This window comes from Lagopus muta, chromosome 2 (genome assembly GCF_023343835.1).
Source record: "Lagopus muta isolate bLagMut1 chromosome 2, bLagMut1 primary, whole genome shotgun sequence".
Taxonomy (NCBI): Eukaryota; Metazoa; Chordata; class Aves; order Galliformes; family Phasianidae; genus Lagopus; species Lagopus muta.
In genome coordinates this window covers 17084465-17111113 of record NC_064434.1, presented here as the reverse complement: position 1 = coordinate 17111113, position 26649 = coordinate 17084465, and the positions used below count along the sequence as shown (strand labels likewise).

At 35.9% G+C, this 26649-nt stretch overlaps 1 long non-coding RNA gene across 1 annotated transcript; it reads left to right on the top strand.

Moving 5' to 3' along the window:
- The first annotated feature begins 389 nt into the window (after window positions 1-389).
- On the top strand, window positions 390-23742 carry LOC125689124 (uncharacterized). The gene is made up of 4 exons (XR_007375057.1): window positions 390-486; window positions 9533-9617; window positions 12321-12484; window positions 22877-23742. It is a non-coding gene; the product is annotated as an uncharacterized LOC125689124 (long non-coding RNA).
- The last annotated feature ends 2907 nt before the right edge of the window (window positions 23743-26649 follow it).

Below are 26649 nucleotides of genomic sequence, written 5' to 3'. Positions count from 1 at the left end.
AGTTCCCTATAATGTCACTCTCCCTGATAGACTTTGCTGATAACCAACTCTGATTTTAAAGCCTTAAAAAAGCTATATCTATTTTCTGGTATATGAAGAACCTATCTTTCATAAAGATCTGAGTTTTCATTTTCTTCATGCTCTCTGATGCTTTATTTCAAGGACATTTAATTTTTTATAATGCTGTTTCTGAAATACCTGTACTTTATTGGATCCTTTTGTTACTGAAACACTCAGCTAAGATTGTATTTATTTGTTTTGTTTTCTTCTATCAGTGCTTGCAATGTCTGATCTTTCAACTTTTTGTATATTTAATAAGTGTGTTATTGTACATTTAATTAAAAAGAAGTGCTGTTTTGCCATACATTTTCAGGAGTCTACCTATAAATATTTTGGGAGAAATGATCTGTTTCAGCTGGACTGAAATTTCTTCTATCTTGATTCTTCTGAACGATTTTCTTCGGTGCAATCCATACCATTTTCAAGGTAGGTGCAACTCCTGGAAAGTCTTGGTCACCTTTCTGCTCTCTGAAAATGTAACTGAACTCACCAGTCCTGGTGAGACACTGATAGTTGTATACTACCTCAATTAGAGTATCCATAGCTATATAATTGTCTTAGCATGCTGCTAGTACCAGGGCTGCTGTGCTCTGCCCTATCATCTGATTTGATGGCATTAAGAGAGAAAAAATTTGCTGCTTCTCTTGAGACTTTGTTCCATTTGTTAACCATGTTCATTGGAAGAATTATGCATTTGTTTCTGACAAATTCATCTGCTTTGACTTTAAGTCATTGACTTTTTTCTCTTTGCTTAAGCATTTCAGTGTCTGGAAATTTTCCTGTAGTTCAATGCTGCAATCAAATCTCTACTCAATCTTTTTTTTTTTTTATCCCCTCCCAACAATGCATAGATTTGGCTCTTTTAATTTTCTCAGGATTTTCTCCAAACCTCGAATCATTACAAAAAAAATTTGGAATTCTTTGTGCAGGGGGATTTGGAAACTTTGGAGACATATTTAGGCAAAAAATGACAACTTTCATTATTTATTTTTATTTTACAGGCAGCTGAAATCTGTTGCCGAGTAAGGCTACCCAATTTGGATATGAGAATAGTGCTCAACACTCAATGTCAAAATCATATTTTCCTAATAAGATCTCTTATATTTTATATATAAAATTTAGAGGAAGACTTCTGGATCTAAGTCTGGATGGCCTTCAGGCTGGAATATTGAAGAAGGTGGCACATGAAATTCCTCTTTTGCTGCCAAGATAATATTTGGAATTGGATATAGTATGATTGAAAATAAATAAATATAGCATGTATATATTTTGGAAAATAAAAGCCCTCTACTTGCCAGGAACAGACTGTTAATGTTAACTTAATGATACACAGTATTTTGGAACAATTACGGAAGTGAAGAACTTGAGAAGTCAAAGTAAATAACCAATGAGGCAAGACACAACACGGCTTTACCAAACAGAGAATATGTGACACTAATGTGATACTTTCCTAAGAGAATATAACTGATTTTCCAGACAAGTGAACTGCAGCAGATCTCATCTATCTAGAATAAAATGCAGCCTTTGAATACAGAGCTTTATCAGAGGTTATTAGTTCAGGAGCAGAAGCTGAATGCAAATGCTATTATGTGTATAAAGATCTGGTTAACAAAAAAAAAAAGGCTTTTTTGGGTGAAGTTAAAAGGGGAGCTGTTGGGTTGGAAGGAAGTCATTACATACCAATTTTTCCAAGATCAGTCTTTGGACCATTTTGTTTAATACTGTCGTAAATAAAATTGGCAAAAGTAGATGCCTGATAGTGAAAATGATTGAGGTCACAAAATAACCTTAGCAAAAAGGAGAATCAGAATATAATTTGATAGCAAAACTGAATGATCATGAGGACTGAGAGTAATAGTATTATTACGAAAAAGTATTAATAGCACAGGGAACATAGTCATGAATTAGGGACGGAAATCACTAAACTAATGGCTCTTTATGTATAGAAGGCAGGGAATAAAATGTGCATATATGTGATCATGAAAAGAGAAAATGCTACCTGAGCACATTTTGAAAAAAGTATTTCAAGTGCAGGCAGGGAGGTTCTCATCTCATAAGGTCTCTGAGCCTTTGTGCTCAAAATTGAGAAAGATACATTTTTAAAATTGGAATAAGTGGAAAGAAATTTTTTTAAGTACCTGGAAATTATTTTTTGAGGATAGACTGGAAAGAAATCTGTCTTATCTAGGCTTTCAAAGTGGACATTGAAAAAGGTTTGATTAATCACCAGTAGGGGAAGGGAGAAGATGTATTTGATTTAAAAATGTGTTGGCACAAGGACATAAATTAGTTTAGGTGAGAAATTAGAATAAATGTGGTGTAGTGCTAGTTTGGTGTTGTTGTTGTTTTTTTGTTGTTGTTGTTGTTATTGTTGATTTTTTTTTTTTTTTTGAGATATGGCTGTGCTTTGAAAAATTCTTGTCTGAAGAAGGCAAAATCCTAATTTGTTTAAGTAAAACAGTATCCAGTTATAAAAAGGATATTGCTATAGGTTGCCTTCATTATCAGATAAGTAGAGTAGATGATCCAGGAGGTCTCTTGAGCATGGTTTCATGCTCACTGCCTTCCATTTTGGTGCCTATTGCCCTCATTTTGAGAAGAGCACAACATCTGACACACTTTACAGTCTTTTCTCTAAGGAAGTGTTTTGGCTCTGATAATGACTCCAGTGCTCTTCAGAAAATAAGGCCCTAGGTTAGTTGCTCAAGCTTACACAAGAGACACAGTGCAGGTTTTGGATGTTAACTTTCAAAGACCTACATGCTTGTCTTAAGCATACAGCCATCCTTTCATCTTTGCATTTCAGTTTTATTTTATCCAGCACACAAATTCATTTCTGGCAGCAGTTTAGAGGATTGGCAAGGTTTATTTTTTGTCGGTTTTGGCAATATAGCAAATTACATAGCACAGGTTTTACACAAAATGGTTATTGAAAGATAAATGGTTATTGGTTACAGGATGGTCAGGAATCACCATCTTCCTGTTGTTGTGTTATAGAATCATAGAATCATTTGACTTGGGACATTTACGACACCCAGCTGAGTGGTATGGTTGACACGGTTGAAGGAAGGGATGCCATTCAGAGGGACCTTGAGAGGCTACAAAGGTGGGCTCGAGAGACCTAATGAGGTTCAACATGGCAAAGTACAGAGTTGTGCACTTGGGCCGGAGGAATCCCAGGCATTGAGAGCAGCCCTGTGGAAAAAGACCTGGAGGTCTTGATAGATGAAAAACTTATCATGAGCCAGCCAAAGTGTGCCCTTGCAGCTCAGAAGGCAAATGATATCCTGGGCTCCATCAAAAGAGGGGTGGCCAGCAGGAACAGGGAGGTGATTGTCCCCCTTAACTCTGCTCTTGTGAGGCCCCATCTGGAGTACTGTGTCCAGGTCTGGAGCTCCCACTACAAGAAAGACAGGGAGCTGTTGGAGAGGGTCCATAGGAGAGCCATGAAGATGATCAGGGGACTAGAGAACCTCCCCTATGAAGACAGGCTGAGGGAGCTGGGCTTGTTCAGCCTGAAGAAAAGAAGGCTGCAATGTGACCTCATTGCAGCTTTTCAATACCTAAAGGGAGCCTGCAAACAGGAGGGGAATCAACTCTTTTAAAGAGTTGATAACTGCAGGACAAGAGGAAATGATTTTAAGCTGAGGGAGGGGAGGAAATACTTTACAGAGTGAGTGGTGAGGTGCTGGAACAGGCTGCCCAGAGAGGTCGTGGATGCCCCATCCCTGGATGTGTTCAAGGCCAGATTGGATAGGACCCTGGGCAGACTGGTCTAGTATTAAATGGGGAGGCTGGTGGCCCTGCATGTGGCAGGGGCTTGGAGATTCATGATCCTTAAGGTCCCTTCCAACCCTGGCCATTCTGTGATTCTGTTATTCTGTGACGTTTAAAGGCCATCTAGTGCAACTCCCCTGCAGTGAACAGGGACACGTATAGCTAGATCAGGTCTCTCAGAGCCTTGAATGTCTCCAGGGATGTGGCATCCACCACCTCTCTGAACAACCTGTTCCAGTGCCTCACTACTATTATTGTAAATAACTTTTTTCTTATATCCAATATAACTTTTCCCTCTTTCAGTTTGAACCCATTCCCTTTTTTTTTTCTCCTATCACAACAGATCCTGCTAAATTGTTCATCTCCTTCTTTCTTAGAGATCCCCTTTAGATATTGAAAAGTTGGTTCTCCTAAGAACCTTCTCTTCTCTGGCCTGAGCAGCCCCAGCTCTCAGCCTGTCCTCACAGGGAGGTGTTCCATCCCTTGGATAATTTTTGTGGGCCTTCTCTGGGCACACTCTAGTAGTTCTATGTCTCTTCTGCACCAAAGACTCCACATCTGGATGCAGTACTGCAGGTGAGATCTCTCCAGTGTGGAGAAAACTGGCAGGATCACCTCCCTCATCCTGCTGGCCATTCTTATTTTGGTGCAGCCCAGGATACAGTTGGCTTTCTGGGATGTGAGTGCACATTTCTGGCTCATGTCCAGCTTCCCATCCAACCAGTACACCAAGTCCTTTTTGTCAGTGCTGTGCTCAGTCCTTTCAACCCCCAGCTTGTACTGACAATGGTAGAGAAACATGCATCTCATTTTTGTGAGTCCTTATTTTGACTGATGAACAACTTATCTAATGAGAGCGCAAGTACATGAAGACTTCACATTAATTTTGGTTAAATAATTTTTTCTTCTAAGTAAAATTTAAATAGTTACCATATAGCAATTATGGAATTGTGCACAGGAGTTTTAACAAAGTTCAGTAATCAATGTGTTTTAGTGAATTGAAGGTATTACCAGTATTTATTAATTACCAGTAATGCTATTTACATTACCAGTAATGCTTTTTACATCTTGAAAATTATCTGTTTAAAATTATAAAAAATCAAAGATTATATTGGGTTTATATTATGACAGAAGAGACTAAAGTATATTGTTTCAATGATTGGTGATCCCTCAAGTTGGTGTTAACACCTTTCCTGTTTTTCCTATTAAAAGGTATCTACAGGGCAAGAGACAGAAACATTGTAAAGCACTGGGAGTGATCATAGGAGACTGCTTTCTATTTTGCATTTTTAAAGACCTTATCTTACACATGAATGTTCAGATAGTAACTAAGACTAAGATAAATAAAAGCCCTGGAGTTCAGCATCAGGAAACTTCAGTGCAAGTTAAATACACAAAACTGAACATTTGAGCTTGAATGCCTTAAGCCATAAAGGACAATTTTCAAAAGATGTATTAACTGAATCCATATTTCTCAGCAGTAAACACTGTATTATTCTTCCTACTTGTTCTGTTAAATGTTGGTAGGAACAATCCATAAAAACAAAAGAAGTAATTTTTAAAAGAATAAAATGGAGCTGGAGTTTTCAATCTGATTTGTTTTCCGCCTAAGCAGGGAAAAAGTTAATTCTCTTGCATTATTTTATCTCAGATCTTTTACTTTAAAGACAGCAGACTGTTCTCATAGTAATTCCGAAGTAAATCTGTGCCCAGCCGGTACAGGCAGCATGACTTCAAATTTGCTCCATGCACCAGTAATGACAATTGATAAACTACTGATGGAATCATGATGTAGAAAGGATGCAGGGAAGAGAAAATGTATCTGTGCTATCCTTATTTGCTTACTTCAAGCATGTGCTGCTGGAAATTTACTGAACCAAGACGGTCTTTTTAATTGGCCCAGTACACAATTTCTTCTAGGACTGAAGAGCAAGAATGGAATATTAGGTTTTGATTTTATCAGGTAACATCAGATTTTTGTGTGTAATATTTTCTAGAAAACACCAAAATAGTATAATGATATTTATATTTTGAAAGTTCATAGGTAGTTACTTTCTTGGAGGATCCTGTACTGCATCTCCTGCAGTAAAGCAAACAAACAATCATTGGAAGAGATTTAGCAAAGGATCTTATGCTGTTCTACATATTATATTTATGACAAAATACCTTGGATTGTCTGTGTAGATGAATATAATGGTGCTTATGTTCCAGGCTTTGCTCTGTTTTGTATTCCTGTTCTCCAAACTGAGCAAGCTTTGTGTACATTGCAGAGTGTGTAGTCACTTGATTTACCTTCCTGTTCTTTTAGCAGCTGATGTACAGGGTGATCCTAGAGATTATCCTGTAAGCATAATAATTGTAAAAATCTGGATTTTACTATTGCTAATCTTTTCATATCCTTGAAATTCACATTCTCTCCTATCCGAACCTAAACTCACCTCATTAAGTAACCTTTGTTTCTCTCTGTGTAGTAAACCTTTTTTTTTTTTTACTTTCCAGTCTTTTTTTTCTAGAAAAAAGAAATCTAACTTATAAGCAGCAAAATTTTAATGTAAAGAGAATTTTAATTAGTGTAGCTTTGTATTTAATGTTAGAATCTTTGGAAATTGATTAGCCAAATCTCTTCTCTATTCCTGAATTACCAACATCTAAAATATAATTTATTTTTCCTTTGAGCTGCAGCAAGCTTCTTTGTATGCCTTTGAGAAGTGGAGTTTGCCTTTGCAATAAATTCTGCCTCTCTTTGATTTTAGTATTGTTTTAATAAGCAGATGGTAGTGATTGTTCTGCTTCTGCAGATCTATGGCACTGGTATTAAGAAACTATACAAACTTTCTGGAGCCAATTAGTATTTTATAACATATTAGTTTCATGTTAGTTGCCTTATCCATAAGAAGGGGACAAGTGACTTTGTTAATTTTGAACTCCTCTGCTCCCTGAGGCTTGGCAAATTCAGATAAATAAATTGCATATTTTCTATTATTATTATTATTATTATTATTATTATTATTATTATTGTTATTGTTATTGTTATTGTTATTATTATTATTCCATATTGGCTCAGTGAGGAAGAAAGCCCCATGAAATGCTCAGTATCATACGTATGTCAGAAACAGGTACCTTCTTTTTCCTTTTGCTAAAATATAGAGCACTTCTAGTAGGAATAGTATTGCTTCAGCAAGCTGTTTTAAGGGAAAATGGTTTTGTTTTCTAGAGAAATATTTTTTCATTTTGTACAGTGCAAATCTTTTCCTATGTGAAACTGGGAAATGCAAACTGAATATATTTTTGTTACTATTTTACTGTAATATTCTAAGTGCCTTGAAGATGTGCAGAGTGAAATCTGACACTGCAGATCATAAGGCAATGACAGAATTAATGTACTCATAAAGAGCATTAAAAACATTATTTCTAGCCCTTTAAGTGTTTCACAGTATTGTAAGTAAGTAATTTTAAATAAATGATTTATAAGAATTTTCATTTGTTTGAGGACCCTTACTATAAAACATGATGTTTTTAGAAGTATATTGGATTCTATAGTGAAATGAGAAGGCGTTTTGGTTCATTCATAGCCCCAAGATTTAATTGTACAATGGAACAGTCACTTCCTTTTATAAGCAAACTTAGAACCTATTCTTTAATTTACTTCATTTTATCTCAAGTTACTCTGTATCCTATTTGTCATTTTGTCATCCAGTCACTAGTGTTAAGGTCATTCTACAACTCTTCACCACTGGACCTTGCCTTTACTGCATTTGATAACTTAAGTTTCATTGCACTTTGCAATGCTAGTAATGCTATTTTGGATCAATCACTGACATGTGGAATAACATCATTTAGATACTGATGTACAGTATCACACATCCCTGTCATTCTACTGTGAGAATTTACCATTTATTCCTGTATTTTGTTTCCTGTCTTTTATCTAAGTATTTAAGTATGTGCAGACTTTCTTTGTTATTGTACAACAACTCACTTTCTTCAGAAACGTGAGAATGGAAGGGGTGACTCTTGGAACATTTTTGAAATCCAGATACTTGTCTCTCTACTGTTGTCTTTCAAGGAACCTGAGTGAGTCACTGAGATGTAACTTCTTTCTGGAAAACATGTTTGGTTTTCTTTATTTTTTGTCATATTATATGCATTCCTCCTAATTCTGCTCTTTAGTATGGGAAAGCGCAAGACCAGTTTACCACCTTCATGTTGCCCTGAATTCTTTTTGAAGATTGATCGCTCTTCAGGATGCACGTGCCAAAGCAATTTCAAATGAGAGGTGGCACGTTATTGTTTCGGCGTTTCCTCGAGTTCTTACATCTGGAGGCTTTTATAATCATGTTTTTCTTTCATTTTTCCACACCAGTCTTCAACTGAAATGTCAGTTTAAGATAGACTCTCTGATAAATGTTCTATATAATATTTCGCCCCACCAAAAACAACAAATCCAAATCAGCTGAATAAGACATCAATTGCCTATTGTCTGTGTGAGCAATCTACAGAAATTTTCTATTAGAATAAACATATTCTTCTTTCAGAATATACTATAATGGTGGCAATGTGCCTTAGCCTAAGACTTTTTGAAGTATTTACATCTGTGCCCATGGACTCCTGTAGCCCATATCTCTCTGGTAGAATAATGCTGCTACAACTCCTAACCTACAGTATTATAAAATGAAAACATGCTCTTGCTATTTTTCCTCTGTGTGGGTAGATGCTAAGTCTATAGATTCAATGAGATACTCATTTATTTCACTATATTGATAATCTCATGATCCTAGTGCTGTGCAATCTGACAGTCTTATTCTTTTTTTTTTTAATGTTTGTTAAATTTTTGTCTGGCTTTCATTTGTCTTAGGCCACTCAAACTGGCCAGCTGTGACCTTCACTTGTTGGTGAACAATTTCTCTTTTTCCATCTGGAACTATTTAGACATTTTCCTAAATCTATATTTAAAGAAATACTGGAGCAAGAGATTTATTATCTCAAAAGTAACTAAGATCTCCTTCAAATAGTTGGATATTCAAAGAAAAGTCCACTTAATTCGTTGAATGCATTATTTCTCAGTTTTAGTAGTGTATTTTATAGATTTAATAACATTTTCCCTTGTATGTGAATGGGCACAAGTTGACTTACATTTGATTCCTAGAGGCTGAAATGCAGTATTTGTCTTACAAAAGTAGGTTGCAAATAGTGACTGCAATTTGCACTGTATGGTTATACAGCACTGTGCTGTTAGAACCTCAGAAAGAAGAACTTAGTACTAAGGGAGAATATATATGTGTACAGTGCATAAGAAATATATGATATGACAGAAGTGTGCCGCACCTGGTGGTAAAAATCTGCCTTTGATACCTCTCCTAGAGTATTTAGGAGATAAATACAAAGCAAAAGATAAAAACAACAGCAAAACAGTAGGGAAATGTTCTCAAGTCAAAGCATATGGAGAGAATTCTTTAGAAGCTAAAACTACATTTTTGGCCTTACAGGTACTGCTGACCCAATGACCTAATTTATTTCAGTTGGAAAGTCATGCTGTCTAGCTGATGTAGTGTTGCAGATATCTTAAGTTATGCATTGCTGTAATTTGGAAGTACTTTTATTTCCATGATTACTGTTAAACAGCAGAATTACCTGGTGAAGACAGAATAGAGATTAGCAGATTAGAAAAACTGCATAATTTATGCTAACTTTTTTGCAGGTTTTGATGGCTGGTCAGCTTGTGGAAATCTACATCTTGTTGGAATCAATGACTTTCCATGAAATGCAGTTTTTCACCTTGCCCGGTGAGATTGGTTTTTTCTTCTCACAAAATTATTGTCAGTATTTCCTTTTTACAGTGCCCACCTTCAGTACAGTGCAAAGAATGTAGCTATTCACTTTTCTTACTCCAACCTTCTCAGACAATATTTGCTGAAATGCCTGCAGATATGAATTGCTTATACTGAAGAGATCTGAAAGTCAGGACTCTCCTTCCTCAGAAGATGGTATAGCTTGTAGGTTGCTATGAGAAAGATTCTCACACTATACTTTTCCTCGAGCAATGTTTCTGAAATAAGGAGACCATATTTTTATGTTTGTTTTTGCTACAGGGATATGCAAATTTGTGCTGAGTCAAACATATATATTACATGTGGTTTGGAGTTGAAGTTAAAAATGTTATCCTGTTCTTAACTGCAGCAAAAGTTAAACATGGGATAGATACTCAGCCTATGTGTTTTTATACAAGTGTGGTATAGTGCAGAGAAGTTGTTTTTTTTTGTTCAAAATGCAGGTGATAGTTGCCTCCAGCATTACAGAACATATGAAAGGAATCAGTTTTAATCCTCTCTGAGACTTAGGTATCTACTTTTTATCTGTGTCCAAAAAAATTTGTGATCACTTCAAATCAAGTCTTCAGCTACTCTTAACTGCTTAATGCTCTAATAAGAAAACATGATAGGTAAGCAATGAGCAGCACCTCTCCTCCCCAATACATGTTGAGTAAATTTGTTTTTCTCTAAAAACATCCATATTCTTTTTGTGATGAGGAGTTATGTTGAATAGTGGTCCTGATAGCACAAAAAATCAATGCAATTATGCAGTCATTATGTAAATGAATTCTGCCTCACCAATTTCTTACTGAATGATATAGGATGCATTAAGATAATATCTGATATATTCAAATAATAACATGAATTTGAATTTGGAATGCTGGCCATGGACAAAAGACAAAAAAAAAAACAAACAAAAAAACAACAAAAAAAGTGAACCATCTGTAGCATGTGGATAAAAATTCGAATACTGATGTCTAGTCACAGAATTAAGCAATAAAACATGGTAAAGTATCAGAGCAAAAATGATAATCAAAGTGGTATGTTTATGTCTTCAATGGTTCTGGACAAAGAACATACAGACTATAGACTTTTTGGCAGTCTGCATATTGATAATGCCATACCTGCAGAGAATATGCAGGTAAACTTCCTAAAACTGGGTAGTCCTCATCCAAATCTATATTTCATGTAGCACTCTTCTTGTTTTTCATGTCATGTCCCATTTATTCAAAGAAATGGGACCCAAGGTTGCCTCAGTTTAACCATCAACTGGACAACATCCAGTGGATAGGAAATCAGCTAGTTGAACCAGTGACCACTGAAATAAACCATATATACTCCACATTCGTGTATATCCTCTAAGAACAGCAGGATGTGTGCTTGCTCCAAATAAGCCAAAATAGTTATTACAGGCGTGGTGCAGGAGACATTTCCTCACAGCTGCATTTATATGCTGAGGTAAAAAGTGTTTATTGTTCTAGAAACAGGGAAGATGCCCACAGCTGCTCTTGAAGGCGGATTAAAGAATTTTTTTGACCAGTACTCATAATCTGGATTCTTGTGGAACAGCTGGATGCTACCTGGAAGAGGTGCTCCCTCTGACTCACAGGAAGTTTCTGCTGCTTCTTTCAGCTGAATTATCATTTCAACAAACTCATACTTCAAATTGTCAAGTGGCAATTACTTCAAGTGTAGTTGTTTAACTTATTAAAAAATGTGTCAGAAAATGTATTGCTTGAATAGTAGCCTTATTTAAGGATAATAATGCTAATAAATTATAGTAAATGTAGTTCCTAAATTAGATCATGAACTAAACAATATCATAAGCAGACTACTTTTAAAATGGGATTGTAATTATAATGTAAAACTGATGGCAACATCAAGTTGAAATTTAATTAATGTCACTCATTAAAGAAGAAAAAAAAAATAATAAAGATTGTCAAGATCTATAGTGCACCAACAGTCTTAATCTCTTTAAGCAACCACATCTGCAATTTCTTCCCAAAGTCCTTTCCTATGGGATCCACATTTCCATTTCAACTCAGCATTTGCTGTAGGATGCACTGTGTCTAGCTTTGTCTCTGCTCTCCTTGCATATGGACTGGTCTCCTTCAATTGTTTTCTGGCTGATGCTGCAAGTAACCTTATTTACAAAATTCTAGATGGAGAAGTGTGGATATTCCTCTCTTGTGGATGGTCCTCATTCTGTTGTGATGGGCAGATTTCCCTTCAGTTTCACTGCTTTACCTGTTTCCTGCTGCTCTATGTTGGGCTTCTCAGTCGTACCAAGGACCTGCCTCACCACCTGCTACCATCAACCTAGAACTTCTTGGGTCCTCTGGGACTACATTGGTCAGGGAGGGCACCACATGTCCTGTACCTAGTTCACCATCTGCTCCTGTCTCTTTCCATCACCTACACAGTAGCTGCTGCTGTCATTGCAATCTTCATCCCATTTCTTTTTCTTTTTTTGGCTATGAATCTAATAGAGCACCTTGTGAGAGGCACAGTTCAAATGCTCTCATGACCTAAAAAAAAAAATTAGACTGTGATCTCATATATGCACATTTGTTAGCTTCCCACCATGGATATACCTTCAATTTCAGCAGCCATTTATAGTATGCATGTAGTATAACCTCCTTCAGCACTGACTGCAACCTCTTTTTGTGTCTCTAGGAATATAAGGCTGCAGATCTTCAAGCTTAAAAAATCAATTCTCGCTGTTCTTGAGATAGAGGACAGAATGTCATGTTGTTGGGATGATAATCTCAGGAAATGCCTTTTCCTCCTTCTCCACCTCTGAAACATGGTTTTAACACTTCTACCTGTTGTGTAAGAAAGTAAGTATCTGTAATGGGTCATCCTTCTCCTTACAGGGTTAAATGACACTCCTTCCGATATGGAGTATTCAAATTATAGGTTTTCTCGAGGACAAGGCTCTCCATTATTAACTAGTCTTGGATATGCACAGGCAATCACTTCAGTGAGCAGGTTACAGGAATAATGCCTGCTGAATGTTGCAATTTTTAGCATTTGCAACAGATGCAAATAGAAAAAGTCCTAGTATATAGGATAATATTTTATGTGGATTTGGGCCAACATGCTCTTTAAGAGTATTCTTTCTGCATCTAAATGCCTAGTACAATTATACTTCTTTTAAATTCATGTTTTAAATTTAGGGATAAATCACAAAATTCTGCTTGAACATAATTAATGTTTTTTATGCAAGCTTGAATAGGAGAAATTATATTTGTCATGTCTTGCTATGCTTAAATTTACTTCAGAAGTGCCAAGTTTCAAAAAAAAAAAAAAAAAAAAAGAAAAAAAAAAAAAGAAAAGAAAAAAAGAAAAGCCGCATTATTTTTAATGTTGGGATCTTATGTGGTTTACTTCTCAAGTATATTCTTAGAAAATCAGGGCAGTTGCACATCTCATTCAATTTTATTTTGGGGAAAAATATAGAGGGAGGAGAGAGAAATACAGATTTAATATGAACCCCTCCAGTAATTGTTGAACCAATCAATGGCAAAAGTCAAAGTTTGTTTTATTTGTTTTTAAAGTCAGTGGAAGAATGAAACTACAAATGTATCCAGAGTTGAGAAGTCAAACATTTATTACCACTGAAGGAAAGACTGAACTTACTACAGGGCTTCCAATAGGATTTTAGATTCCTCTTTCAAATAAAATACAATCAATATAATCCATCAGAGCAATCCTCAGTTTATTGGATACTTCCACTTAGAAGGTCTTTGCAGAGCTTGACTTGTCTTATTGGTTTGTGTGGAGATACCAAGGGCAGAATCATTTAGAGTTATACATGAAGAATCATTACTGTAGTAAAATAAATGGATGATATTAAGTTGTTTGTATTCTAACCTTCCACAGTTTGGGTCTGGTCTTCAAAAAATGAATCACTCTTGTCCCATCTCTATTTAACATACTTAAATTATTTATGTAGTGATCTAACACCTAAGGGGAGACAGAAGGTAGAAAACAATAATGTGCCTTGTAGTGCTTTAGTATATAATCTGACTAAGTTTTGTGAGGATATTTAGTATTTTATTAAACATAATTCCATTAAGACTGTAACTACACTTTCTAATAAAGTATTGCAATTATGTAAATATATGTGCTCTAATTATGTGATTAGGCTGGCAGTAATTATGCATCCACATAGCCAATTGTAAGTTAAAATTACATTTAAAACAATGTCACTCAATGCAAGGAACAAAACAAAAATTAGAGATGTGGAAATGAAAAATATGGAAATGCATGCCAAAGGTCATAGCAAGCCACTCACTCATATAAACTAACTCTGTTCCTCTGTATCAATGTCTTTGTTCTGTTTCCCAGCTGTTGCAGTAGCTAGGACTACCTTTGTTGTATTTTTCCTTTTTTTTTAACCTGCTCATAGCTGCTGACAGTACAGTGGCATAAGACAGGACCACATAGCTGTTTGCCTCCCAAGAATTCCTTGTTAGTTACAGATTCTTCCTTAAATAAAACAAATCTCTTGCAGTTTATTTTGTAATACGATTTTTAAATACGTTGTGACTGAAGGGACAAGAAGTGCTCTGAAGGCTATAACCATCTTATGTATACAGAGCAAGAGGGTGAGTTAGAAGGTGCTGGCTAGAGCTGAGCACAGAAAATTCTGTGTTGCCATCAACACAGCCTGCTTTGAACACATTGTTTCACCTGATCACAGATTTGATTTGCTACTTATTGACAAATTTCCGAGTTATCGACATACCTTCCAAACAGAATACATAGTAGTATGACTTTGAAGTAATAATTTCCCGAGACACACTTCTTTTAAGTGCATGAACTCTGATCATAAAGCGCTATCCATGCCTTGCCAACTTGTCTCCTGAAAGCATGGCAGATCTCTTGATTTATATAGACACCCACTTTATTTAACTAAGTGAGATAGTGTTATTTATTTTTGGTCTATAAGCGTGCAAAAATCTTTGAAGCCATATATCTTGCTTTTCAAGGAGTCATGACGTGCAGACAGAGGTAGCTAAAGCAGTTCATTCATATTTAGAAGCTGTAATTTGTCAAGTGCAACATACAGAGAGAAATTAAGTTGATGCATCTAATGCCCTGCGCTGAGAGCTATTCTCTCTCATTCAGGTTGCTTGTAACAAAAGAAATGTTTGAATTTTGGTGTTGAGGGATATGATTTAGTGGCAACTATTGGTGATAGGTGGATTGTTGAACTGGATGATCTTGTAGGTCTTCCAACCTTGGTGTTTCTGTGATTCTGAGATTCTGTGATTCTGTGGAAAGGCACATATAGTAGCAACTTAAAGCTGCACGTATACAACATTTGGGAACATCAGCAGTTTTTGCATCTGTAGTTTGTCAGTTTTAGGTGAAAAGAGGAATTAACATATCTGTGGATCATTTTCCTATTTAAGATACCATAATAGGCATATGAGACAGAAAGTTTATTTTCTTCATAAACCTAATCCTAATTTACAGAACTGAGATGCCAGATTAAGGATGAAATACAGGCCAGATATAAAAGTCCTGGTGCCTATTTTGGTGGTGTAGAAATAGTGTGGAGCAGGAAAAAAGACTAGAGTTTAGTGTTACTGTTTAAACCACCAGGGTATTTTTGTGGATGAAATTCCATTTCAAGGTAAACTACCTGTAATAATATTAAGAATCCCATTTTCAGTCACAGAGGGAGGCACTGAGTTCTGGAGGTACTAGAATGGTAGACAGGGAGTGAGCATGGCCCAGATAGAAAATGAAATGTTCACCTCAAAATGTCAGCTTAAAGATAAGTAAAGGTAGCAACAGAATGGGGTAATAATTCCTATACAGTAAATTTGAAAGGGCATCAGGCTGTTAAAACATGCCATATATAGAAGAAATTTTGCCATTTTGCTTTCATTCAGTACTTCATTAGGCAAACTTCACTTTACTGATAATTTAGCACATATTTTTTTCCTATTTATTAATTGTACTTGTGATCCAGGCACAGATAGGTTTGTAACAAAATCTATGTGTACATATGTATAAGATTTTTTTTTTTTTGTCACCATATCATTCTTCAAATCTCAAGTGATTCCTGCAGAATGTCTCAGCACTGCCATACTCTGGAAGTAAAATGCAAACAAACAGCATATGTGCTTGTGAAAATGTTGAAAAGCACATAAAGATTTCACAAATAATGGCATTGCTCACTAAAACTGAGGAAAATTTTAAGGAACAATTAATGATTTCATTTCATTAAGATTGAAACAAACAGAATGTGTTTGTTGTAATAATAATGTAACATTAAGTTCTGGAAGAGAATATTTAAAGCGTGATGTGAATTTATAAAAGTTTCTTATCCAATTTATGTAATACTGTATTTGTTACAGTATAGGAATGTTTATGGTGTTTGTGTGTAACAAATGTCTAGATACATTTTATGAATTTGAAGTAGGATGAAGGAGTATGAAGGAGAATTTTGGTGTATGAAATCTACAACTTCTATTACAAAAAAAGCATCATCGTGCTTGAATGGTCAGAAACATAAAGCTACATTTCATGTGTCTTTTAACTAGGCTGCTTACCATCTGACATCATTGTTTGATAAATTACCTATATCCATCATTATCAAGCTCTGCCTTAAATTTGAAGGTCAGTGGCCCTTTGCATCATGATTCACAAGACCTGACATCCCTTCATTGCTTGCGGAAATCTGTTTTGTTGCTGACCCAATCCCTGCTTCCATTTTTGCTTGCAGTTCTGCCTTGCACTATTGTTTTTGCTGATCGATCTCCATCTCTCCTTGGTATGTCCCTGAAATATTTCAGCTTGCTCTCCTTGATGTTCTGGGAACAGTAAATGGTTCTTTCTGCACTGCTGCAATATACACTCATTTGTCTTCTTTCCTTCTCTGAAGTCTTCAATGTATATCAGCCACACAGATCTCAAAGGACTCTGATGACTTCACAATTGCTGCCTTGAGCATCCAGCTTTCACAGTCACACCTAGCAATAGATCAAATTGTCAGTGATTGCACCAGCTTGACCTTTATGAACAGGTCTCCAATCTGCTCTTTTCTCTCAGAATATCTTTTAATTTAACACCTGCTGGACATGGCATTGTCAACCTTATCCAGATGTCACTTTGTTCAGATGTTGCTATCTTTATGCACAACGAAGACTTCATAGTTCCTATATTTCCCCCTTCTGTCATAGTCCTTTTAAATCAAAATGAAATGGTCCAATGTCATCCTTTCTTATCTTTTACTGCTATTTTGTGCTTCGGTGAAAGAGTCAGACCCAGATTAAGTAATCATCTTATTTCTATGCCAGTATGCAAGCAAGTTTTCAAATTGAATTTGAAATAGGCTAAAATTTTGGACCTAGTTTGAAAAATCACTCCTGTTAGACTTCTTTTTCAGGAACAAGTATGATTCTGAAGTGTGTAGCTTAATGGCAGATAAGAAAATCAGTCTCATGCTGCAATTCTTCCTTATTTGGGAGGTTTCAATTTTTTGGTAAATAATTTATAATTTGCTTTTAGAAACGGATTTTGTTTTCTGAAAGTTAAATAAAATAATTTAAAAAAAATAAATAAAGTCTTTACGTATTCTAATCTGTCAGGAGACTGGAGTATGCAGCATTGTATGCTGGGATATCACGTTTACTCCACGATTTAAAGGAGGTGACTGACTTCTTGTCCTTCATGTTTGCAGATAATGTAAAAAAAAAATAGAGATGTGGAGAGGCTGGAGGAATGGGCTGACAGGAACCTCACAAAATCCAGTAAGAGCAGAAGCCAAGTTGTGCACATTGGAAGGAGCCTCAGGCAATGACACAGCTGGGCCTGCCTGCCTGGAAGTAGCTCTAACCCCTGGGGGTCCCAGTGATCAACAAACAGACTGAGACAGCAATGGGACTTGGAGGTGGAGAAGACAAGCTGTCCTGGGCTGTGTTAGCAGGAGCACTAACAGACTGGAGCAGATGATTAACCCCGTGAGCTCAGCATGTTTGAGCATATCCAGTTTTGGGCCACCAGTTTGAACTGTCACTGACTGAAAGTCACTGATAAACTGGAGTGAGCTCAGTGAACGGCATGAAGAGTATCAGGAGGGCTGGCACATTTGCCCTGTGAGAAGAGGCTGAAGCTGAGAAGGTTTTAGCAGCCCCCAGTGCCAAGGGGAAGTGATGGAGCAGACAAGAGGCTGCCTGGTGGGAGGCAAGAGGCATCAGGTGTATGCTGAAACTAGAGAGTTTCAGACTAATGAGAAACTTTCGAACCACGAGGACAGTGGGCCAGACTGCCCAAAGAGATTGTGCAGTTTCCATCCCTAGAGATTTTCCAGAACAAACTCTGATATAGCTCTGAGCATCCTATTCTGATTTCACAGTAACTTTGCCTTCCCGTGTGTGAGCGTGGGCTAGAGATCTTCTGATTTACCTTCCAAAGAGAAGTTTAAATTCTGATATTCAGTGATTCTTATGGTAGGAAAAAGCTATCATAGATTCGCTTTCTGATACTGGAGCAGACTTGAAAGAATTTCAGAGATGTACTAAAAGCTATGTGAACAGAACTCAAAGGTACCTGTAAAGCTGTCTGGAAATGTTAACACTGTACATCAGTGCACCCGACTGTAATTTGTAGATAGCTGCTTAAGGTATATAAGATATTATGTGTTATGATCTGTCTCTTTTCACTTTCAGCATCTGTCCCCTAAGGGTTACTGTATCTCTGAGACTGCTTTTTCTATTGACAGACACTTTTGAGAGCTCTTTACTTTTATCTAAAGTGCAAGATTTAAAGATAAGACTCACACATCAGTACAACAAACACAATTTCAAATCGCTTAAAAAGGATCAGCCTTGGGTTTTTGGACTGTTTTCATGTTTTGTAAGAAGTGTTTTCAAGTATTTGTTAAGAAGTTACTGAGGCAATATTAATTTAAAGCTTTAAAAGAATGTAACAATTTGCTTGTATTTCTTGTATTGTTTGCACAGGCTTGCTTTGCTTATTTCTTTAAACTTACTGTCTCATACAGTATTATTTTCTAGTCTATTCCTCTGCTTTATCCTTTACTACACATCCTGACTGCTTGAAGAAGATAGTCACAGTCTCTTTATTTGCCTAGACTCAAGAAATCAAGCTGTAATAGTCTTTCCTGTATGACAGGAATTCCATTCTGTGTTTTATCTCAGTAGCCTTTTTTCTTTATCACTTCAATTTTTGTGAATGTTTCTTCAATATTTGTGATATTGTGTATAGAATTGCACTTGCTAGATCATTTTTTGTCCATCCTTTGTAAACCTGCGTTAAGTATGACTAGAAGTACTGTTCATGAAGTATCACAGCAGAAATTGTCTTCTTTTCATGGGTGCTTTCAGTGATTAATTCACGCATTCGGTTCTACTTTCCCTTCTGCCTTGGCACTTGACTGAATTCTCTCCTTAATGCAGAAGTTTTATCTCTAGTCCTTAAATGCACACAAGAGTGTTCCTCACATTTTTACTATATTAGTTCTCAACATTAGATTTCTCTCTGGGTTATACTTAACTACCTTCTCTAATTACACTGTAGGTTATCAATGTATATCAGAAAAACATTTTTCCTTTCCTGAATAGATAAATACTGATACAAAAAGTATACCAGGTTCTAAAAATAGTCTTTTAATATAGTCTTTTAATATTTTCAACAGTAAGTGCTCCATTTCTGTTCTTATAGTGTCCCTGTATCCTACCATTCACTCTACATTTCTTTCACAAAAGTTCCTTTATACTACTCTTCTATCCTACTCAATTTGCATTTCTTGAATTCTTCTATTTAACTAGTGGTTTTCAGGTCTTGTATTACATGTTTTATGAAACTCTGAACAGGTGCAAGCTATCTTTTTGTAAACGGCACTCTCGAGGAAGAGCATACACCTGCTCAAATACAATTATTTTGCAGGTTATTTTTCAAAGCCAGCTCTTTTTAGACGTTTAGTTTTGATTACTCTCATGTATGAACATAGAATATCAAGCTTTAGTTGCTGATCCAGACAGTGTTTATATGTGGACACATGCTCTTCAACACTCAAAAACCGGCATATGAAAACTCTGGATTTGTGCCACAACTAGACAGATATATTTTAACCTGGCTATAGTAGACTTCCGGACGATATGAGTTGACAAGCACTAGCTTGATTGTTCTTGGCCCTTCATTGCTGAACATGAGAAAAATGTGGCACCACATCAGGAACAATTACAATTCCTGCACTCTGAGGACAAAAACATTATTTTCCATATTTTATTGCCAAGACAACAGGATGATGCAGGTGAAAAATTTCACTCTATCGGGACCCAGAACTTTTCAAAGCTCTCCTGGAGGCACAGTGTTAGTCCCATATTGGCTTATGAATAGGATTCAGAGACTAGAATGGAATTGTTCCAAGCAATGTTAAATGCTAGTAGCTTATTAGCAATGAATATGGTATATCAAATGCAACAAAAACTATTTAAGATATGTTTTAATGTGGGAAAGATTTCCCAAATCCCCACAAACTGAATTAGCATATCAAAGGTTTTAGCAGTATCTCACTGAATCCTGTAGTAAAAAACATGCAGTATAAAAAAGATCTGCAAAAAAAAAAAGTAGATCTAGCACAGAAGAAATTAAGGAGTTAACAGATGCCACATTCCTTCTAAGAGCAACTTTTATGCTACTTTCTGTTTGCACTCAGTGTCTACTTAACACTTAACTCATCATTCATCTCCCTGACTCACTTTTTTTCAGCTATTTACTTTGATACAGCAATAATGGAGCTCTTTGTGGTATTGATGTGCACTCACCCACACACACCAAATTAACAGAGGATCTTTCTTCTTCAAAGTTAGCTTCAATTAGCCTACTTAGAGATTTGGAATGAGTGTCCTTCCTGACCTGTAGGCCAGGTTGTTTCTGGAAAATGATTTAACTAACTAGGTTGGACAGTAGACAGAGACAGCAAGGTCTTGTTTACTGTACATCTTAGATAGGCTAAGCCTATCATTAAAAAAAAAATATATATAGTACTAATTGGTGACTCAGAGCCCATTGCACCAGTAACCATGCATATTGAAGCCTTTTTTTTTTTTTTAAGTGTATTTTGGCCCCTATTTTCTCTATCGTTTTCAAAGTAACTTGAGATTCGAGCAACATAAATGCATTTATTAAAAGAAAACTTTGCTGTGAAAATTCAGCTGTTTCTATGTGCCTTCTTCCTTCACTATATTTATTAATTCTTCAAAATAAGGAAATCTATAATAGAAAGAAAAATTTAAATTTAAAAATGTAAATTCTATGATTCTATGAATTTGTGTTTGAGCATGAAAACAGATGCATACCACAGTGTAGATGGCAGGTTGCATAATGATATTCTGCACTTAATAATATAAGCATGTGAAATGTAGAATTTGTATAAATATAGTGAATAAATTAAAGGGTAAGACTACACTCTACAACCTTAAAGGTAATGAGTAGGGTTTTTTTAATGAGTTTGTGCCTAAACTGTACCAAGACCCAAAACCTTATGTTGCTATCATCTATAACAAGAAGTTAATTTAAATGTTTCAAGATTTGGGAATTGGATTCTGCTCAAATAGAATTGCTCATAGTGCTGTTGCTACCCTTCAGAGACAGGTGTAGGAAGAAACCTCAGCTAATTCTTTTCTTTACCCAGGGTGTTGTTGCCTAGTTAAAACAATCATTTTCAAGAGTGGTGATGTAGTGTCATCTGCGTTTATGCCTATTTGGGCATGCACAGGGAAACAAACTCTGATTTCTACCACATGCTGTGTGGCTCCCCAGAGAACAAGCAGTGAGCAGAGCATGCTGTAGGCAGTGTTTAACAGCAGTACAGAAGCTATAATTTCAAGTTTTATTGAGCTAGGCTATTCTGCTTTACAGAACAGCTTTGCCTTTGCCCCAAGGAAAGATCAACTCTGTATAAACCACTCTCTACTGATTGAGTCAACATATATAGGCAATCTTTTCCAGAACTTCACCATCCTCACTTGCAGAATTGTTCTAGGGAAGGATTTAGCTTGAGTTTCAGATGTAAATTTAGGTATACACAAAGGAGAGATCTGCATGTGAACTGAGCTCTCTTTATACTCATTGTCAATGGGGACAGTGAAATCCAGGAACTTTCTCAGACAAGAAAGTGCAAATGTTATGTTTTGTCTAAGAATATTTCTCTAACCTTCACTGAATTTGATGGTAGCTTAGCTACCTGGTTCACATGTGAGTGCCTGCGTTTTCATCGCTTAAATGCAAGTGCTTGAAGCTGATTCTGATTCTCATCCTTCATCTACTCATCCCACACAAGCCTACATTTCTGAAAATTTCCAAACTACATGTCCTATTCAAAGGGAAAAAAATTATCTACGTGGAACAATTTATTTTTATACTTATGCTGGAAGACTTGTAATTTTTAACTTCATTTTTTCTGACCTTAGGTAATTTAGCATCTCCCTGTGCTCAAGTTCTGTTTGTTCTCATTGCTGTCTTCTGGAGTCTCTCCAACATCTTTACACCCTAAAGTGCAGAGACTAAACTAGATAAGGTGCTCTGCTGAAACTCAACTGTGGACAAAATATTTAATAAACAATGTTCTTCTTCATTCATTCATTCATTCATGCTATTATAGCATTGCAAAACGCTCAAAATGAGTTCCATGAATATTTAATTATTCCTCTTGAAGTGAAATGGTTTAGGTAGGGGTATCTTACTTGTTGACACACATTTCAGTATGCCCTATAATCTCTTCATCTTATTGCTTTCCTGCAAGATGTGTGATTCAGGTTGCAAGTCTTGATTGTGAGCAGAAGATGGAACTAGATCTCAGAAGGTACTGAGCTACTGTATAGAAAGAAAACAAATTCATTTTCTGTTGAGACAGAAAGGATTAAACCTTCCATTATTTGAGCAGAGTATCTTGAGCAGAGCAAGAAATTCTTGTTCAGCTTAATGAAATGCTTCATTGGGACATGTGAAATTGAACATATGCTGTCACTCTTTGTCTCTTCCTATTGTCTTAGGTAGCTCCTTGCACAGTCAGATGTGAACTTCTGGTGTTTGGTTGTCAAGGGAAAAATCAACTAATAGAATATAGGACTTCTGGCATACTTGTGGAGTGTTTTCTTGTTTTTATTGTGTTTTTTTGCAAGTTAGATTTCTTCAAAAATCTGTTTTCAGCAACTGATAAACCATGTTTTGCATTTGTTCCCCAGGCTCTTCTCAGACTGCCTCCTCCTCAATGTCACAGCAGTTTTCTGTCTAACTAGAAGTACCTATTGGTGTCCCAACTTGGCTTTATTTGGTACCTCACCTTTTCAAGAGCTGAGAAAGAAAAGGAGAGAGACAAAGGCTATCCACACAGTTAAAAATAAAATGGGAAATAATGTAGAGGACAAAATTCAGGCTAACAGCAGAGTACTGTCAGCCTTACTATATTATATGTAGTAAGGGGTTTTCTCTCAGCTAACATTGTGTGTTCTGTGAAATACACAGACAGAAGGCTTACTTTGAAATATGAGTACCTTTATCTTAGAGAAAGTTTCATAATACTTTTGAAAGCTTTTCATGGTTATAACAGAATTGAGAATGTATTTAAAATAACCAATTGCAAGCTATTTAGAAATTCAAATTAAAGTAGAGCTTCAGCAAATGGAATGCTACAATGCTAACAAGATTAGAAAGCATGAGCCAATTTTCATATGCAAAAATGTAGAAAATAATTTCTAAGTCATGAAATACTTGAAGGCTGTATTATAGAAAAATGAGGAATGGTGTGTTTGTTTGTGAAAATATATCTAATCTCTTACAATCCAGATTCTGTAGTCTTGCTAGCATTCTTTTGAACCTGAATACGATGAGGTTTATTTCATATTCTTTTTTGGAAAGATATGTATATACATATAACTGCATATGTATACGTAACATTGTATAGTGACTCATTTGCATCCCATTTTTGATAGTACGGTCAACATCCATTTGATTTCTGGTTTTGGTGTTTCACTTTTTGTGACTGAAATGCCATACTCATTAACAAGCCAATAATCAGTGCAGAACTTCTGTTTTTCTCTTGAGTTTTCTGATGAGCAGAAGATATAAGTGAGTTTTCTGAATTCTTCTAATAAAATGATGGATGCATTTAGAAGGTGGTTAATGCTGACTCAATGCAGAAATCAGGAGCTTATGGTCAGAATATTTTCTGTTCTGTGAATGCTTGGTTTATCTTTGATCTTACTGTTTTTAGAAACAGTATAAGAATTGGCAGCCCTCGTACCCTCAGTTTGGTCTGAAGGTAATGCCTCCGGTTTGTTTCCATGGAAACCACATCTGATGCAAAAAGCACAATAGCACTGTTTGGTAGAGCAAGTTGTCAGCTACAAAACGCTGTTTTTTGACATGACCATCACTAACCATGCATTTTTTGAGCGACAAAAAGTAACTGCATGTCGCACTCATAAATATCTGCACCAATGGAGGTGACCCACTGTTTCACAGCTGCTATGATAGCATTATGGCTAGGAAAAAGGCTGACCATGCAGTCCAAATTTCATCAGCCTGAACAAATTGGAATCAGAAAGTTCCAAATCTGTATTAAACAGTACATGTGAGAGGACAGTCCAGCCAAGAGTGGAAGTGTTCTCCATGGTCTTCAAACTGGTATGTAGCCTGGCATTACCATGTTGTAAGAGGTGCTGAAAGGCTGTCTTCTTCTCTGATCTGACTCTGGAAGTTCCAAATGAACATTGGGATCTAGAAAAAGAATCTCCTAACTTTACTAGTTCAAATGTAACTTTTCTCACATACGCAGTTCTGTTTTTCCTTTTAGTTTTAAGATTAAAAAACACCCTTTTCTGTTAAGTATTTAATTAACTTTAGAACACTCACATCCCTACCTAGAGTTATTTTATTACTTATACAAGGTAAAAGTTTCACAGCCCTTCTGATTGAAGACCTTTCCTTAGTAATGAAGCAGCATCTGTTTTGACAATATTGCCAGAGTTCCAACATAAATTTGTTTTGTCTGCTATTGTTGGTTAATATTGTATATATTTCTTAAGTTATGGGCAAAATGAAACTAAACATGCTTAAAAGAGATCATAAATACTGGGAACAGAGTGTTTAGTATGTAAATGGATTGTACCCAGTGAATTAGAAAATTAAAAGGAGCTTATGCTTCAAACGTCACCATAAACATAATATGGCTCTAATCCAGCAAATATTTGTGCAGACATGTAACTTTTCTCCTGTGAATAAGATTAATAACATATCTAATCAGGATTTGTAATTCAGGAATCTGCAGGAAAGAGATCTCAGAGACAAGGAAGATGTAGCAGAATATAATACTTTCTGGGACTTGTTCTTTATTGATGCTCACCTAACCAAGTACGCTGTGGAATTTTTATTTTGTTTAAAAGTTTTCTAGAAGACTATCTAGTCCTGTGCAGATGACTCAATAATATATCTTTCACTTGTTTTCCGATCTGAGTTTTCTCTCTTGCCACACAAAACATCAGTTCCAAAATCTGCAAAAATAGTTGTACAACTTAATTATATCCATAATTTTCTCTACATTTTCTAACTACACAAAATGAAAACACTTCATTTAAAGCATTTACAGAAGAAAACGCATGCATAAGAAATTTTGATGTCACAATTCAAAAGCTTAAGTTTGCATTTTCTATTTCTTATATAAATAAAACCAAATCAAATATCCTTCTGAAAGATATACTACTGCGAAATAAAGATATTACGTTCAGTGGAAGAATTACTGGACATAGTTCTGTCTTGTGGTATATAAGAGAGTCCATCCAGATGACTGAATGGCTCACTAAGGTCTAAGAATCTACATCTTTTTATTTATTCACTTATTTATTTATCAAATACTTGCATGTTTTTGTGATTCTTCAAGGATAACAAGCTGAATCATAGCAGCTGATGTTCCTACTTGGCTAAGACATATCAATACGTCCCAAAGGGAATAACTTTGACTATTTCTTTAAAGATTAACTTTGGGTAAATAGGATAATCTCATTTTCAGCAATCTGTTTATCATATGATTGGCCAAAAGTAAATCTAGAATGATTTATTTCTGAGTTGGTTGGTTTGTTTTTTTTTTGTGGTTTTTTTTTTTTTCAGCTAATGCTGTTTCAAAGGGATTTCAGCTCATAGATAACAATTGAAAAGTTTTCTGGAAAGTTGGTGGAAGCAATCCATAATATGTAATTGCAGAAATGGAGTTACACCATTAGAAACAAATTATACATACATATATATATATATGACCAGTACAAATATATGGGCATTCTTTCTTGGCAAGAATATACATATTTTGCCATGTACATGAACATGAAGACTGCCGTCTTGTAAAATTTAGGATGCTTTGTATGGAACTCACACGTCTAAATTTAGGCTCAGAAATAAAAAACAACCAAACAAAACAACCACAAAACCGGACAGTCATATTTCTAACACTTAACACTGCAATCGAATAAGCAGGTCAGCTAACAGAAGTCACAGATCTTACCAGCTGCATATCCACCGTGTACATGCAACATTTACTTGCATTGTATGAGTAACTTCATTACCTTCATATATTTTCTAACATGTCAGCTTGCTGAAGAGCCAACCACAGATAATGTTCTTAAAGGGATGTACAGTTTAACTGGTTACAAGTAGGAATCAATTACTGCCAAAGAGTCATGAAGCACAAATAGATGATGCTAACAACTTCAGATTTGCAGAGAAGAGATCTTCTAGAGCTGTGACCTGATATGATTACGCCCTGCCTACCAAGTGTTTTTACGAATATGATATTCCGCAGACTAGTTTTTGTGTGAAGAAAATTGTCTGTATTTGGAAATATGTACGGTAGGCACTGAAAAGAGGGATGGGACTGACCCTTAGCTTGTGAGAATAATCCTGTAGAGAATGTGGCTGATTTGTCTGCCTGCCAGTGTAGGTAAGAAGGTGGTATGAGAAGTACTTCACC